Raw genomic sequence first — 16,240 nt, 5'->3', positions numbered from 1 at the left:
CTGACACTAGCAGGACTTCCCTGCTGATCTCCGAGACACATGGAGATAGGTGTGCAGCGTATCCAGTGAAGCAAGTCATTGTGCGTTGTGCCATGATGCTGTGAATTACTTCACCTTCTAGACCCTGCGCTTTTATTGTGAGAGGCAGTCCATAATTCTATTCCTATTACCAGTCAAGCTCACCACTTCTTTTGGCCAGGTCACACAGCTCCAAGTTAAGAATGTGCTGTTGCACACAAATTGGAGGGAGATTAAAATTTACAGACAGTTGCAACTATGAAGATTATTGAATTTTAGCAAGCGTCAAAGATGCACAGCCGAGGCAATTAAGGAAATTAAATGTGTGCATGATCTGCCCCTATCTCTGAGGTTGAATGAATGTCTTTCAAATAGAAAGTCAGTCACTCAGCTCACTGACGTCTAAGGGGTTCTCCTGAATGGCCTTCCAGACAAAGTCAGCAAATAGGTGCATTTGCAAGGTTCGCTAAGGCAGAATTGAGTGTTTGTCTGAAATTGCAATGCAAGGAGGAGGGAAAGCTTTGATCTGCAGTTTGCATCATGAAACGTTGAATTGAAAGTAGCACAGACTCCTGCTATGGAGTTCTGTTAATGGCTCAAAGTCTCACATAGCAGCAACATGCAGAGTGAGATGAAGCGTCAAATCGCTAATGGCATGTGGGAAATAACCAGAAAAGAACACCTGCATGCGACCTCTCCTTCGATAGCTCAGCTGGTAGAGCGGAGGACTGTAGATCATTCAAACTGATATCCCTAGGTCACTGGTTCAATTCTGGCTCGAAGGAAGCTCCCCTTCCCTTTTTCAACAAAAAACATTCCAAGCGCAACTAAACACATGACACCCATTCAAACTCTTCTCTTTACAATACTCCTTTGCATATTCATCTACAGGCGCAGCAGCCCTTCTTTTCATTTTTCAAAACGCCCAGAACCTGGATCTTTGCATTCTCTTCGGCACCTGCTGGCCACCAGGGTATTCCTTTGGCTACAATGCATCCAAACTCCCAGAACACAATTCAAAGTACAAGTAGAAATCTGTCAGTCGGACACACCTCCTCACTGCCCCTGCACAGTCATCCCAGCAGCAACTTTCAGCTCGTGTCTAATTCAATCCATATCATTGCACTCTTGGCTGCTTCTGTCATCATGCGAATTGAAATCCCTTCAGATGAAGCTCACCCGTTGCTTTGAAGACTTGCTGATGGAGACAAGCGTCTACTGTATTTGGGCAGCAGGCTGACACTAGCAGGACTTCCCTGCTGATCTCCGAGCCACTTGGAGATAGGCGTGCAGCGTAGCCAGTGAAGCAAGTCATTGTGCGTTGTGCCATGATGCAGTGAATTACATCAACTTCTAGACCCTGCGCTTTTATTGTGAGAGGCAGTCCATTATTCTATTCCTATTACCAGTCAAGCTCATCTCTTCTTTTGGCCAGGTCACACAGCTCCAAGTTTATAATGTGCTGTTGCACACAAATTGGAGGGAGTTTAAAATTTACAGACAGTTGCAACTATGAAGATTATTGAATTTTAGCAAGCGTCAAAGATGCACAGCCGAGGCAATTAAGGAAATTAAATGTGTGCATGATCTGCCCCTATCTCTGAGGTTGATTGAATGTCTTTCAAATGGAAAGTCAGTCACTCAGCTCACTGACATGTGAGGGCATCTCCTGAATGGCCTTCCAGACAAAGTCAGCAAATAGGTGCATTTGCAAGGTTCGCTATGGCAGAATTGAGTGTTTGTCTGAAATTGCAATGCAAGGAGGAGGGAAAGCTTTGATCTGCAGTTTGCATCATGAAACGTTTCATTGAAAGTAGCACAGACTCTTGCCATGGAGTTCTGTTAATGGCTCAAAGTCTCACATAGCAGCAACATGCAGAGTGAGATGAAGCGTCAAATCGCTAATGGCATGTGAGAAATAACCAGAAAAGAACAACTGCACGTGGCCTCTCCTTCGATAGCTCAGCTGGTAGAGCGGAGGACTGTAAATCATTCAAACTGACATCCTTAGGTCGCTGGTTCAATTCCGGCTCGAAGGAAGCTCCCCTTCCCTTTTTCAACAAACAACATTCCAAGCGCAACTAAACGCATGACACCCATTCAAACTCTTCTCTTTACATTACTCCTTCGCATATTCATCTACAGGTGCAGCAGCCCTTCTTTTCATTTTTCAAAACGCCCAGAACCTGGATCTTTGCATTCTCTTCGGCACCTGCTGGCCACCAGGGTATTCCTTTCACTACAATGCATCCAAACTCCCAGAACACAATTCAAAGTACAAGTAGACATCTGTCAGTCGGACACACCTCCTCATTGCCCCTGCACAGTCATCCCAGCAGCAACTTTCAGCTCGTGTCTAATTCAATCCACATCATTGCACTTTCGGCTGCTACTGTCATCATCTAAATTGAAATCCCTTCAAATGAAGCTCACCCGTTGCTTTGAGGACTTGCTGATGGAGACAAGCGTCTACTGTATGTGGGCAGCAGGCTGACACTAGCAGGACTTCCCTGCTGATCTCCGAGACACATGGAGATAGGTGTGCAGCGTATCCAGTGAAGCAAGTCATTTTGCGTTGTGCCATGATGCTGTGAATTACTTCACCTTCTAGACCCTGCGCTTTTATTGTGAGAGGCAGTCCATAATTCTATTCCTATTACCAGTCAAGCTCACCACTTCTTTTGGCCAGGTCACACAGCTCCAAGTTAAGAATGTGCTGTTGCACACAAATTGGATAGAGATTAAAATTTACAGACAGTTGCAACTATGAAGATTATTGAATTTTAGCAAGCGTCAAAGATGCACAGCCGAGGCAATTAAGGAAATTAAATGTGTGCATGATCTGCCCCTATCTCTGAGGTTGAATGAATGTCTTTCAAATAGAAAGTCAGTCACTCAGCTCACTGACGTCTAAGGGGTTCTCCTGAATGGCCTTCCAGACAAAGTCAGCAAATAGGTGCATTTGCAAGGTTCGCTAAGGCAGAATTGAGTGTTTGTCTGAAATTGCAATGCAAGGAGGAGGGAAAGCTTTGATCTGCAGTTTGCATCATGAAACGTTGAATTGAAAGTAGCACAGACTCCTGCTATGGAGTTCTGTTAATGGCTCAAAGTCTCACATAGCAGCAACATGCAGAGTGAGATGAAGCGTCAAATCGCTAATGGCATGTGGGAAATAACCAGAAAAGAACACCTGCATGCGACCTCTCCTTCGATAGCTCAGCTGGTAGAGCGGAGGACTGTAGATCATTCAAACTGATATCCCTAGGTCACTGGTTCAATTCTGGCTCGAAGGAAGCTCCCCTTCCCTTTTTCAACAAAAAACATTCCAAGCGCAACTAAACACATGACACCCATTCAAACTCTTCTCTTTACATTACTCCTTCGCATATTCATCTACAGGCGCAGCAGCCCTTCTTTTCATTTTTCAAAACGCCCAGAACCTGGCTCTTTGCATTCTCTTCGGCACCTGCTGGCCACCAGGGTATTCCTTTGGCTACAATGCATCCAAACTCCCAGAACACAATTCAAAGTACAAGTAGAAATCTGTCAGTCGGACACACCTCCTCACTGCCCCTGCACAGTCATCCCAGCAGCAACTTTCAGCTCGTGTCTAATTCAATCCATATCATTGCACTCTTGGCTGCTTCTGTCATCATGCGAATTGAAATCCCTTCAGATGAAGCTCACCCGTTGCTTTGAAGACTTGCTGATGGAGACAAGCGTCTACTGTATTTGGGCAGCAGGCTGACACTAGCAGGACTTCCCTGCTGATCTCCGAGCCACTTGGAGATAGGCGTGCAGCGTAGCCAGTGAAGCAAGTCATTGTGCGTTGTGCCATGATGCAGTGAATTACATCAACTTCTAGACCCTGCGCTTTTATTGTGAGAGGCAGTCCATTATTCTATTCCTATTACCAGTCAAGCTCATCTCTTCTTTTGGCCAGGTCACACAGCTCCAAGCTTATAATGTGCTGTTGCACACAAATTGGAGGGAGTTTAAAATTTACAGACAGTTGCAACTATGAAGATTATTGAATTTTAGCAAGCGTCAAAGATGCACAGCCGAGGCAATTAAGGAAATTAAATGTGTGCATGATCTGCCCCTATCTCTGAGGTTGATTGAATGTCTTTCAAATGGAAAGTCAGTCACTCAGCTCACTGACATGTGAGGGCATCTCCTGAATGGCCTTCCAGACAAAGTCAGCAAATAGGTGCATTTGCAAGGTTCGCTATGGCAGAATTGAGTGTTTGTCTGAAATTGCAATGCAAGGAGGAGGGAAAGCTTTGATCTGCAGTTTGCATCATGAAACGTTTCATTGAAAGTAGCACAGACTCTTGCTATGGAGTTCTGTTAATGGCTCAAAGTCTCACATAGCAGCAACATGCAGAGTGAGATGAAGCGTCAAATCGCTAATGGCATGTGAGAAATAACCAGAAAAGAACAACTTCACGTGGCCTCTCCTTCGATAGCTTAGCTGGTAGAGCGGAGGACTGTAGATCATTCAAACTGACATCCTTAGGTCGCTGGTTCAATTCTGGCTTGAAGGAAGCTCCCCTTCCCTTTTTCAACAAACAACATTCCAAGCGCAACTAAACGCATGACACGCATTCAAACTCTTCTCTTTACATTACTCCTTCGCATATTCATCTACAGGTGCAGCAGCCCTTCTTTTCATTTTTCAAAACGCCCAGAACCTGGATCTTTGCATTCTCTTCGGCACCTGCTGGCCACCAGGGTATTCCTTTCACTACAATGCATCCAAACTCCCAGAACACAATTCAAAGTACAAGTAGACATCTGTCAGTCGGACACACCTCCTCATTGCCCCTGCACAGTCATCCCAGCAGCAACTTTCAGCTCGTGTCTAATTCAATCCACATCGTTGCACTTTCGGCTGCTACTGTCATCATCTAAATTGAAATCCCTTCAAATAAAGCTCACCCGTTGCTTTGAGGACTTGCTGATGGAGACAAGCGTCTACTGTATGTGGGCAGCAGGCTGACACTAGCAGGACTTCCCTGCTGATCTCCGAGACACATGGAGATAGGTGTGCAGCGTATCCAGTGAAGCAAGTCATTTTGCGTTGTGCCATGATGCTGTGAATTACTTCACCTTCTAGACCCTGCGCTTTTATTGTGAGAGGCAGTCCATAATTCTATTCCTATTACCAGTCAAGCTCACCACTTCTTTTGGCCAGGTCACACAGCTCCAAGTTAAGAATGTGCTGTTGCACACAAATTGGATAGAGATTAAAATTTACAGACAGTTGCAACTATGAAGATTATTGAATTTTAGCAAGCGTCAAAGATGCACAGCCGAGGCAATTAAGGAAATTAAATGTGTGCATGATCTGCCCCTATCTCTGAGGTTGAATGAATGTCTTTCAAATAGAAAGTCAGTCACTCAGCTCACTGACGTCTAAGGGGTTCTCCTGAATGGCCTTCCAGACAAAGTCAGCAAATAGGTGCATTTGCAAGGTTCGCTAAGGCAGAATTGAGTGTTTGTCTGAAATTGCAATGCAAGGAGGAGGGAAAGCTTTGATCTGCAGTTTGCATCATGAAACGTTGAATTGAAAGTAGCACAGACTCCTGCTATGGAGTTCTGTTAATGGCTCAAAGTCTCACATAGCAGCAACATGCAGAGTGAGATGAAGCGTCAAATCGCTAATGGCATGTGGGAAATAACCAGAAAAGAACACCTGCATGCGACCTCTCCTTCGATAGCTCAGCTGGTAGAGCGGAGGACTGTAGATCATTCAAACTGATATCCCTAGGTCACTGGTTTAATTCTGGCTCGAAGGAAGCTCCCCTTCCCTTTTTCAACAAAAAACATTCCAAGCGCAACTAAACACATGACACCCATTCAAACTCTTCTCTTTACATTACTCCTTCGCATATTCATCTACAGGCGCAGCAGCCCTTCTTTTCATTTTTCAAAACGCCCAGAACCTGGCTCTTTGCATTCTCTTCGGCACCTGCTGGCCACCAGGGTATTCCTTTGGCTACAATGCATCCAAACTCCCAGAACACAATTCAAAGTACAAGTAGAAATCTGTCAGTCGGACACACCTCCTCACTGCCCCTGCACAGTCATCCCAGCAGCAACTTTCAGCTCGTGTCTAATTCAATCCATATCATTGCACTCTTGGCTGCTTCTGTCATCATGCGAATTGAAATCCCTTCAGATGAAGCTCACCCGTTGCTTTGAAGACTTGCTGATGGAGACAAGCGTCTACTGTATTTGGGCAGCAGGCTGACACTAGCAGGACTTCCCTGCTGATCTCCGAGCCACTTGGAGATAGGCGTGCAGCGTAGCCAGTGAAGCAAGTCATTGTGCGTTGTGCCATGATGCAGTGAATTACATCAACTTCTAGACCCTGCGCTTTTATTGTGAGAGGCAGTCCATTATTCTATTCCTATTACCAGTCAAGCTCATCTCTTCTTTTGGCCAGGTCACACAGCTCCAAGTTTATAATGTGCTGTTGCACACAAATTGGAGGGAGTTTAAAATTTACAGACAGTTGCAACTATGAAGATTATTGAATTTTAGCAAGCGTCAAAGATGCACAGCCGAGGCAATTAAGGAAATTAAATGTGTGCATGATCTGCCCCTATCTCTGAGGTTGATTGAATGTCTTTCAAATGGAAAGTCAGTCACTCAGCTCACTGACATGTGAGGGCATCTCCTGAATGGCCTTCCAGACAAAGTCAGCAAATAGGTGCATTTGCAAGGTTCGCTATGGCAGAATTGAGTGTTTGTCTGAAATTGCAATGCAAGGAGGAGGGAAAGCTTTGATCTGCAGTTTGCATCATGAAACGTTGAATTGAAAGTAGCACAGACTCTTGCTATGGAGTTCTGTTAATAGCTCAAAGTCTCACATAGCAGCAACATGCAGAGTGAGATGAAGCGTCAAATCGCTAATGGCATGTGAGAAATAACCAGAAAAGAACAACTGCACGTGGCCTCTCCTTCGATAGCTCAGCTGGTAGAGCGGAGGACTGTAGATCATTCAAACTGACATCCTTAAGTCGCTGGTACAATTCTGGCTCGAAGGAAGCTCCCCTTCCCTTTGTCAACAAACAACATTCCAAGCGCAACTAAACGCATGACACGCATTCAAACTCTTCTCTTTACATTACTCCTTCGCATATTCATCTACAGGTGCAGCAGCCCTTCTTTTCATTTTTCAAAACGCCCAGAACCTGGATCTTTGCATTCTCTTCGGCACCTGCTGGCCACCTGGGTATTCCTTTCACTACAATGCATCCAAACTCCCAGAACACAATTCAAAGCACAAGTAGACATCTGTCAGTCGGACACACCTCCTCATTGCCCCTGCACAGTCATCCCAGCAGCAACTTTCAGCTCGTGTCTAATTCAATCCACATCATTGCACTTTCGGCTGCTACTGTCATCATCTAAATTGAAATCCTTTCAAATGAAGCTCACCCGTTGCTTTGAGGACTTGCTGATGGAGACAAGCGTCTACTGTATGTGGGCAGCAGGCTGACACTAGCAGGACTTCCCTGCTGATCTCCGAGACACATGGAGATAGGTGTGCAGCGTATCCAGTGAAGCAAGTCATTGTGCGTTGTGCCATGATGCTGTGAATTACTTCACCTTCTAGACCCTGCGCTTTTATTGTGAGAGGCAGTCCATTATTCTATTCCTATTACCAGTCAAGCTCACCACTTCTTTTGGCCAGGTCACACAGCTCCAAGTTAAGAATGTGCTGTTGCACACAAATTGGAGGGAGATTAAAATTTACAGACAGTTGCAACTATGAAGATTATTGAATTTTAGCAAGCGTCAAAGATGCACAGCCGAGGCAATTAAGGAAATTAAATGTGTGCATGATCTGCCCCTATCTCTGAGGTTGAATGAATGTCTTTCAAATAGAAAGTCAGTCACTCAGCTCACTGACGTCTAAGGGGTTCTCCTGAATGGCCTTCCAGACAAAGTCAGCAAATAGGTGCATTTGCAAGGTTCGCTAAGGCAGAATTGAGTGTTTGTCTGAAATTGCAATGCAAGGAGGAGGGAAAGCTTTGATCTGCAGTTTGCATCATGAAACGTTGAATTGAAAGTAGCACAGACTCCTGCTATGGAGTTCTGTTAATGGCTCAAAGTCTCACATAGCAGCAACATGCAGAGTGAGATGAAGCGTCAAATCGCTAATGGCATGTGGGAAATAACCAGAAAAGAACACCTGCATGCGACCTCTCCTTCGATAGCTCAGCTGGTAGAGCGGAGGACTGTAGATCATTCAAACTGATATCCCTAGGTCACTGGTTCAATTCTGGCTCGAAGGAAGCTCCCCTTCCCTTTTTCAACAAAAAACATTCCAAGCGCAACTAAACACATGACACCCATTCAAACTCTTCTCTTTACATTACTCCTTCGCATATTCATCTACAGGCGCAGCAGCCCTTCTTTTCATTTTTCAAAACGCCCAGAACCTGGCTCTTTGCATTCTCTTCGGCACCTGCTGGCCACCAGGGTATTCCTTTGGCTACAATGCATCCAAACTCCCAGAACACAATTCAAAGTACAAGTAGAAATCTGTCAGTCGGACACACCTCCTCACTGCCCCTGCACAGTCATCCCAGCAGCAACTTTCAGCTCGTGTCTAATTCAATCCATATCATTGCACTCTTGGCTGCTTCTGTCATCATGCGAATTGAAATCCCTTCAGATGAAGCTCACCCGTTGCTTTGAAGACTTGCTGATGGAGACAAGCGTCTACTGTATTTGGGCAGCAGGCTGACACTAGCAGGACTTCCCTGCTGATCTCCGAGCCACTTGGAGATAGGCGTGCAGCGTAGCCAGTGAAGCAAGTCATTGTGCGTTGTGCCATGATGCAGTGAATTACATCAACTTCTAGACCCTGCGCTTTTATTGTGAGAGGCAGTCCATTATTCTATTCCTATTACCAGTCAAGCTCATCTCTTCTTTTGGCCAGGTCACACAGCTCCAAGCTTATAATGTGCTGTTGCACACAAATTGGAGGGAGTTTAAAATTTACAGACAGTTGCAACTATGAAGATTATTGAATTTTAGCAAGCGTCAAAGATGCACAGCCGAGGCAATTAAGGAAATTAAATGTGTGCATGATCTGCCCCTATCTCTGAGGTTGATTGAATGTCTTTCAAATGGAAAGTCAGTCACTCAGCTCACTGACATGTGAGGGCATCTCCTGAATGGCCTTCCAGACAAAGTCAGCAAATAGGTGCATTTGCAAGGTTCGCTATGGCAGAATTGAGTGTTTGTCTGAAATTGCAATGCAAGGAGGAGGGAAAGCTTTGATCTGCAGTTTGCATCATGAAACGTTTCATTGAAAGTAGCACAGACTCTTGCTATGGAGTTCTGTTAATGGCTCAAAGTCTCACATAGCAGCAACATGCAGAGTGAGATGAAGCGTCAAATCGCTAATGGCATGTGAGAAATAACCAGAAAAGAACAACTTCACGTGGCCTCTCCTTCGATAGCTTAGCTGGTAGAGCGGAGGACTGTAGATCATTCAAACTGACATCCTTAGGTCGCTGGTTCAATTCTGGCTTGAAGGAAGCTCCCCTTCCCTTTTTCAACAAACAACATTCCAAGCGCAACTAAACGCATGACACGCATTCAAACTCTTCTCTTTACATTACTCCTTCGCATATTCATCTACAGGTGCAGCAGCCCTTCTTTTCATTTTTCAAAACGCCCAGAACCTGGATCTTTGCATTCTCTTCGGCACCTGCTGGCCACCAGGGTATTCCTTTCACTACAATGCATCCAAACTCCCAGAACACAATTCAAAGTACAAGTAGACATCTGTCAGTCGGACACACCTCCTCATTGCCCCTGCACAGTCATCCCAGCAGCAACTTTCAGCTCGTGTCTAATTCAATCCACATCGTTGCACTTTCGGCTGCTACTGTCATCATCTAAATTGAAATCCCTTCAAATAAAGCTCACCCGTTGCTTTGAGGACTTGCTGATGGAGACAAGCGTCTACTGTATGTGGGCAGCAGGCTGACACTAGCAGGACTTCCCTGCTGATCTCCGAGACACATGGAGATAGGTGTGCAGCGTATCCAGTGAAGCAAGTCATTTTGCGTTGTGCCATGATGCTGTGAATTACTTCACCTTCTAGACCCTGCGCTTTTATTGTGAGAGGCAGTCCATAATTCTATTCCTATTACCAGTCAAGCTCACCACTTCTTTTGGCCAGGTCACACAGCTCCAAGTTAAGAATGTGCTGTTGCACACAAATTGGATAGAGATTAAAATTTACAGACAGTTGCAACTATGAAGATTATTGAATTTTAGCAAGCGTCAAAGATGCACAGCCGAGGCAATTAAGGAAATTAAATGTGTGCATGATCTGCCCCTATCTCTGAGGTTGAATGAATGTCTTTCAAATAGAAAGTCAGTCACTCAGCTCACTGACGTCTAAGGGGTTCTCCTGAATGGCCTTCCAGACAAAGTCAGCAAATAGGTGCATTTGCAAGGTTCGCTAAGGCAGAATTGAGTGTTTGTCTGAAATTGCAATGCAAGGAGGAGGGAAAGCTTTGATCTGCAGTTTGCATCATGAAACGTTGAATTGAAAGTAGCACAGACTCCTGCTATGGAGTTCTGTTAATGGCTCAAAGTCTCACATAGCAGCAACATGCAGAGTGAGATGAAGCGTCAAATCGCTAATGGCATGTGGGAAATAACCAGAAAAGAACACCTGCATGCGACCTCTCCTTCGATAGCTCAGCTGGTAGAGCGGAGGACTGTAGATCATTCAAACTGATATCCCTAGGTCACTGGTTTAATTCTGGCTCGAAGGAAGCTCCCCTTCCCTTTTTCAACAAAAAACATTCCAAGCGCAACTAAACACATGACACCCATTCAAACTCTTCTCTTTACATTACTCCTTCGCATATTCATCTACAGGCGCAGCAGCCCTTCTTTTCATTTTTCAAAACGCCCAGAACCTGGCTCTTTGCATTCTCTTCGGCACCTGCTGGCCACCAGGGTATTCCTTTGGCTACAATGCATCCAAACTCCCAGAACACAATTCAAAGTACAAGTAGAAATCTGTCAGTCGGACACACCTCCTCACTGCCCCTGCACAGTCATCCCAGCAGCAACTTTCAGCTCGTGTCTAATTCAATCCATATCATTGCACTCTTGGCTGCTTCTGTCATCATGCGAATTGAAATCCCTTCAGATGAAGCTCACCCGTTGCTTTGAAGACTTGCTGATGGAGACAAGCGTCTACTGTATTTGGGCAGCAGGCTGACACTAGCAGGACTTCCCTGCTGATCTCCGAGCCACTTGGAGATAGGCGTGCAGCGTAGCCAGTGAAGCAAGTCATTGTGCGTTGTGCCATGATGCAGTGAATTACATCAACTTCTAGACCCTGCGCTTTTATTGTGAGAGGCAGTCCATTATTCTATTCCTATTACCAGTCAAGCTCATCTCTTCTTTTGGCCAGGTCACACAGCTCCAAGTTTATAATGTGCTGTTGCACACAAATTGGAGGGAGTTTAAAATTTACAGACAGTTGCAACTATGAAGATTATTGAATTTTAGCAAGCGTCAAAGATGCACAGCCGAGGCAATTAAGGAAATTAAATGTGTGCATGATCTGCCCCTATCTCTGAGGTTGATTGAATGTCTTTCAAATGGAAAGTCAGTCACTCAGCTCACTGACATGTGAGGGCATCTCCTGAATGGCCTTCCAGACAAAGTCAGCAAATAGGTGCATTTGCAAGGTTCGCTATGGCAGAATTGAGTGTTTGTCTGAAATTGCAATGCAAGGAGGAGGGAAAGCTTTGATCTGCAGTTTGCATCATGAAACGTTGAATTGAAAGTAGCACAGACTCTTGCTATGGAGTTCTGTTAATAGCTCAAAGTCTCACATAGCAGCAACATGCAGAGTGAGATGAAGCGTCAAATCGCTAATGGCATGTGAGAAATAACCAGAAAAGAACAACTGCACGTGGCCTCTCCTTCGATAGCTCAGCTGGTAGAGCGGAGGACTGTAGATCATTCAAACTGACATCCTTAAGTCGCTGGTACAATTCTGGCTCGAAGGAAGCTCCCCTTCCCTTTGTCAACAAACAACATTCCAAGCGCAACTAAACGCATGACACGCATTCAAACTCTTCTCTTTACATTACTCCTTCGCATATTCATCTACAGGTGCAGCAGCCCTTCTTTTCATTTTTCAAAACGCCCAGAACCTGGATCTTTGCATTCTCTTCGGCACCTGCTGGCCACCTGGGTATTCCTTTCACTACAATGCATCCAAACTCCCAGAACACAATTCAAAGCACAAGTAGACATCTGTCAGTCGGACACACCTCCTCATTGCCCCTGCACAGTCATCCCAGCAGCAACTTTCAGCTCGTGTCTAATTCAATCCACATCATTGCACTTTCGGCTGCTACTGTCATCATCTAAATTGAAATCCTTTCAAATGAAGCTCACCCGTTGCTTTGAGGACTTGCTGATGGAGACAAGCGTCTACTGTATGTGGGCAGCAGGCTGACACTAGCAGGACTTCCCTGCTGATCTCCGAGACACATGGAGATAGGTGTGCAGCGTATCCAGTGAAGCAAGTCATTGTGCGTTGTGCCATGATGCTGTGAATTACTTCACCTTCTAGACCCTGCGCTTTTATTGTGAGAGGCAGTCCATTATTCTATTCCTATTACCAGTCAAGCTCACCACTTCTTTTGGCCAGGTCACACAGCTCCAAGTTAAGAATGTGCTGTTGCACACAAATTGGAGGGAGATTAAAATTTACAGACAGTTGCAACTATGAAGATTATTGAATTTTAGCAAGCGTCAAAGATGCACAGCCGAGGCAATTAAGGAAATTAAATGTGTGCATGATCTGCCCCTATCTCTGAGGTTGAATGAATGTCTTTCAAATAGAAAGTCAGTCACTCAGCTCACTGACGTCTAAGGGGTTCTCCTGAATGGCCTTCCAGACAAAGTCAGCAAATAGGTGCATTTGCAAGGTTCGCTAAGGCAGAATTGAGTGTTTGTCTGAAATTGCAATGCAAGGAGGAGGGAAAGCTTTGATCTGCAGTTTGCATCATGAAACGTTGAATTGAAAGTAGCACAGACTCCTGCTATGGAGTTCTGTTAATGGCTCAAAGTCTCACATAGCAGCAACATGCAGAGTGAGATGAAGCGTCAAATCGCTAATGGCATGTGGGAAATAACCAGAAAAGAACACCTGCATGCGACCTCTCCTTCGATAGCTCAGCTGGTAGAGCGGAGGACTGTAAATCATTCAAACTGACATCCTTAGGTCGCTGGTTCAATTCCGGCTCGAAGGAAGCTCCCCTTCCCTTTTTCAACAAACAACATTCCAAGCGCAACTAAACGCATGACACGCATTCAAACTCTTCTCTTTACATTACTCCTTCGCATATTCATCTACAGGTGCAGCAGCCCTTCTTTTCATTTTTCAAAACGCCCAGAACCTGGATCTTTGCATTCTCTTCGGCACCTGCTGGCCACCAGGGTATTCCTTTCACTACAATGCATCCAAACTCCCAGAACACAATTCAAAGTACAAGTAGACATCTGTCAGTCGGACACACCTCCTCATTGCCCCTGCACAGTCATCCCAGCAGCAACTTTCAGCTCGTGTCTAATTCAATCCACATCATTGCACTTTCGGCTGCTACTGTCATCATCTAAATTGAAATCCCTTCAAATGAAGCTCACCCGTTGCTTTGAGGACTTGCTGATGGAGACAAGCGTCTACTGTATGTGGGCAGCAGGCTGACACTAGCAGGACTTCCCTGCTGATCTCCGAGACACATGGAGATAGGTGTGCAGCGTATCCAGTGAAGCAAGTCATTTTGCGTTGTGCCATGATGCTGTGAATTACTTCACCTTCTAGACCCTGCGCTTTTATTGTGAGAGGCAGTCCATAATTCTATTCCTATTACCAGTCAAGCTCACCACTTCTTTTGGCCAGGTCACACAGCTCCAAGTTAAGAATGTGCTGTTGCACACAAATTGGATAGAGATTAAAATTTACAGACAGTTGCAACTATGAAGATTATTGAATTTTAGCAAGCGTCAAAGATGCACAGCCGAGGCAATTAAGGAAATTAAATGTGTGCATGATCTGCCCCTATCTCTGAGGTTGAATGAATGTCTTTCAAATAGAAAGTCAGTCACTCAGCTCACTGACGTCTAAGGGGTTCTCCTGAATGGCCTTCCAGACAAAGTCAGCAAATAGGTGCATTTGCAAGGTTCGCTAAGGCAGAATTGAGTGTTTGTCTGAAATTGCAATGCAAGGAGGAGGGAAAGCTTTGATCTGCAGTTTGCATCATGAAACGTTGAATTGAAAGTAGCACAGACTCCTGCTATGGAGTTCTGTTAATGGCTCAAAGTCTCACATAGCAGCAACATGCAGAGTGAGATGAAGCGTCAAATCGCTAATGGCATGTGGGAAATAACCAGAAAAGAACACCTGCATGCGACCTCTCCTTCGATAGCTCAGCTGGTAGAGCGGAGGACTGTAGATCATTCAAACTGATATCCCTAGGTCACTGGTTCAATTCTGGCTCGAAGGAAGCTCCCCTTCCCTTTTTCAACAAAAAACATTCCAAGCGCAACTAAACACATGACACCCATTCAAACTCTTCTCTTTACATTACTCCTTCGCATATTCATCTACAGGCGCAGCAGCCCTTCTTTTCATTTTTCAAAACGCCCAGAACCTGGCTCTTTGCATTCTCTTCGGCACCTGCTGGCCACCAGGGTATTCCTTTGGCTACAATGCATCCAAACTCCCAGAACACAATTCAAAGTACAAGTAGAAATCTGTCAGTCGGACACACCTCCTCACTGCCCCTGCACAGTCATCCCAGCAGCAACTTTCAGCTCGTGTCTAATTCAATCCATATCATTGCACTCTTGGCTGCTTCTGTCATCATGCGAATTGAAATCCCTTCAGATGAAGCTCACCCGTTGCTTTGAAGACTTGCTGATGGAGACAAGCGTCTACTGTATTTGGGCAGCAGGCTGACACTAGCAGGACTTCCCTGCTGATCTCCGAGCCACTTGGAGATAGGCGTGCAGCGTAGCCAGTGAAGCAAGTCATTGTGCGTTGTGCCATGATGCAGTGAATTACATCAACTTCTAGACCCTGCGCTTTTATTGTGAGAGGCAGTCCATTATTCTATTCCTATTACCAGTCAAGCTCATCTCTTCTTTTGGCCAGGTCACACAGCTCCAAGTTTATAATGTGCTGTTGCACACAAATTGGAGGGAGTTTAAAATTTACAGACAGTTGCAACTATGAAGATTATTGAATTTTAGCAAGCGTCAAAGATGCACAGCCGAGGCAATTAAGGAAATTAAATGTGTGCATGATCTGCCCCTATCTCTGAGGTTGATTGAATGTCTTTCAAATGGAAAGTCAGTCACTCAGCTCACTGACATGTGAGGGCATCTCCTGAATGGCCTTCCAGACAAAGTCAGCAAATAGGTGCATTTGCAAGGTTCGCTATGGCAGAATTGAGTGTTTGTCTGAAATTGCAATGCAAGGAGGAGGGAAAGCTTTGATCTGCAGTTTGCATCATGAAACGTTTCATTGAAAGTAGCACAGACTCTTGCTATGGAGTTCTGTTAATGGCTCAAAGTCTCACATAGCAGCAACATGCAGAGTGAGATGAAGCGTCAAATCGCTAATGGCATGTGAGAAATAACCAGAAAAGAACAACTTCACGTGGCCTCTCCTTCGATAGCTTAGCTGGTAGAGCGGAGGACTGTAGATCATTCAAACTGACATCCTTAGGTCGCTGGTTCAATTCCGGCTTGAAGGAAGCTCCCCTTCCCTTTTTCAACAAACAACATTCCAAGCGCAACTAAACGCATGACACGCATTCAAACTCTTCTCTTTACATTACTCCTTCGCATATTCATCTACAGGTGCAGCAGCCCTTCTTTTCATTTTTCAAAACGCCCAGAACCTGGATCTTTGCATTCTCTTCGGCACCTGCTGGCCACCAGGGTATTCCTTTCACTACAATGCATCCAAACTCCCAGAACACAATTCAAAGTACAAGTAGACATCTGTCAGTCGGACACACCTCCTCATTGCCCCTGCACAGTCATCCCAGCAGCAACTTTCAGCTCGTGTCTAATTCAATCCACATCGTTGCACTTTCGGCTGCTACTGTCATCATCTAAATTGAAATCCCTTCAAATGAAG

General features: G+C 45.1%; 5 non-coding genes across 5 annotated transcripts; all 5 read left to right on the top strand.

Moving 5' to 3' along the window:
* Window positions 1-1,969: 1,969 nt before the first annotated feature.
* trnay-gua (transfer RNA tyrosine (anticodon GUA)) lies at window positions 1,970-2,057 on the top strand. The gene is given in 2 exon segments: window positions 1,970-2,006; window positions 2,022-2,057. It is a non-coding gene; the product is annotated as a tRNA-Tyr (tRNA).
* A 2,420-nt stretch (window positions 2,058-4,477) lies between these two features.
* Window positions 4,478-4,565, top strand: trnay-gua (transfer RNA tyrosine (anticodon GUA)). Its single transcript is given in 2 exon segments — window positions 4,478-4,514; window positions 4,530-4,565. It is a non-coding gene; the product is annotated as a tRNA-Tyr (tRNA).
* A 4,928-nt stretch (window positions 4,566-9,493) lies between these two features.
* On the top strand, window positions 9,494-9,581 carry trnay-gua (transfer RNA tyrosine (anticodon GUA)). Its single transcript is given in 2 exon segments — window positions 9,494-9,530; window positions 9,546-9,581. It is a non-coding gene; the product is annotated as a tRNA-Tyr (tRNA).
* Window positions 9,582-13,255: 3,674 nt separating this feature from the next.
* trnay-gua (transfer RNA tyrosine (anticodon GUA)) lies at window positions 13,256-13,343 on the top strand. Its single transcript is given in 2 exon segments — window positions 13,256-13,292; window positions 13,308-13,343. It is a non-coding gene; the product is annotated as a tRNA-Tyr (tRNA).
* Window positions 13,344-15,763: 2,420 nt separating this feature from the next.
* trnay-gua (transfer RNA tyrosine (anticodon GUA)) lies at window positions 15,764-15,851 on the top strand. Its single transcript is given in 2 exon segments — window positions 15,764-15,800; window positions 15,816-15,851. It is a non-coding gene; the product is annotated as a tRNA-Tyr (tRNA).
* The last annotated feature ends 389 nt before the right edge of the window (window positions 15,852-16,240 follow it).

Source organism: Scyliorhinus torazame, unplaced genomic scaffold, assembly GCF_047496885.1.
Source record: "Scyliorhinus torazame isolate Kashiwa2021f unplaced genomic scaffold, sScyTor2.1 scaffold_1068, whole genome shotgun sequence".
In the NCBI taxonomy this organism is placed as follows: domain Eukaryota; kingdom Metazoa; phylum Chordata; class Chondrichthyes; order Carcharhiniformes; family Scyliorhinidae; genus Scyliorhinus; species Scyliorhinus torazame.
This window is presented reverse-complemented; position numbering and strand designations above follow the sequence as displayed.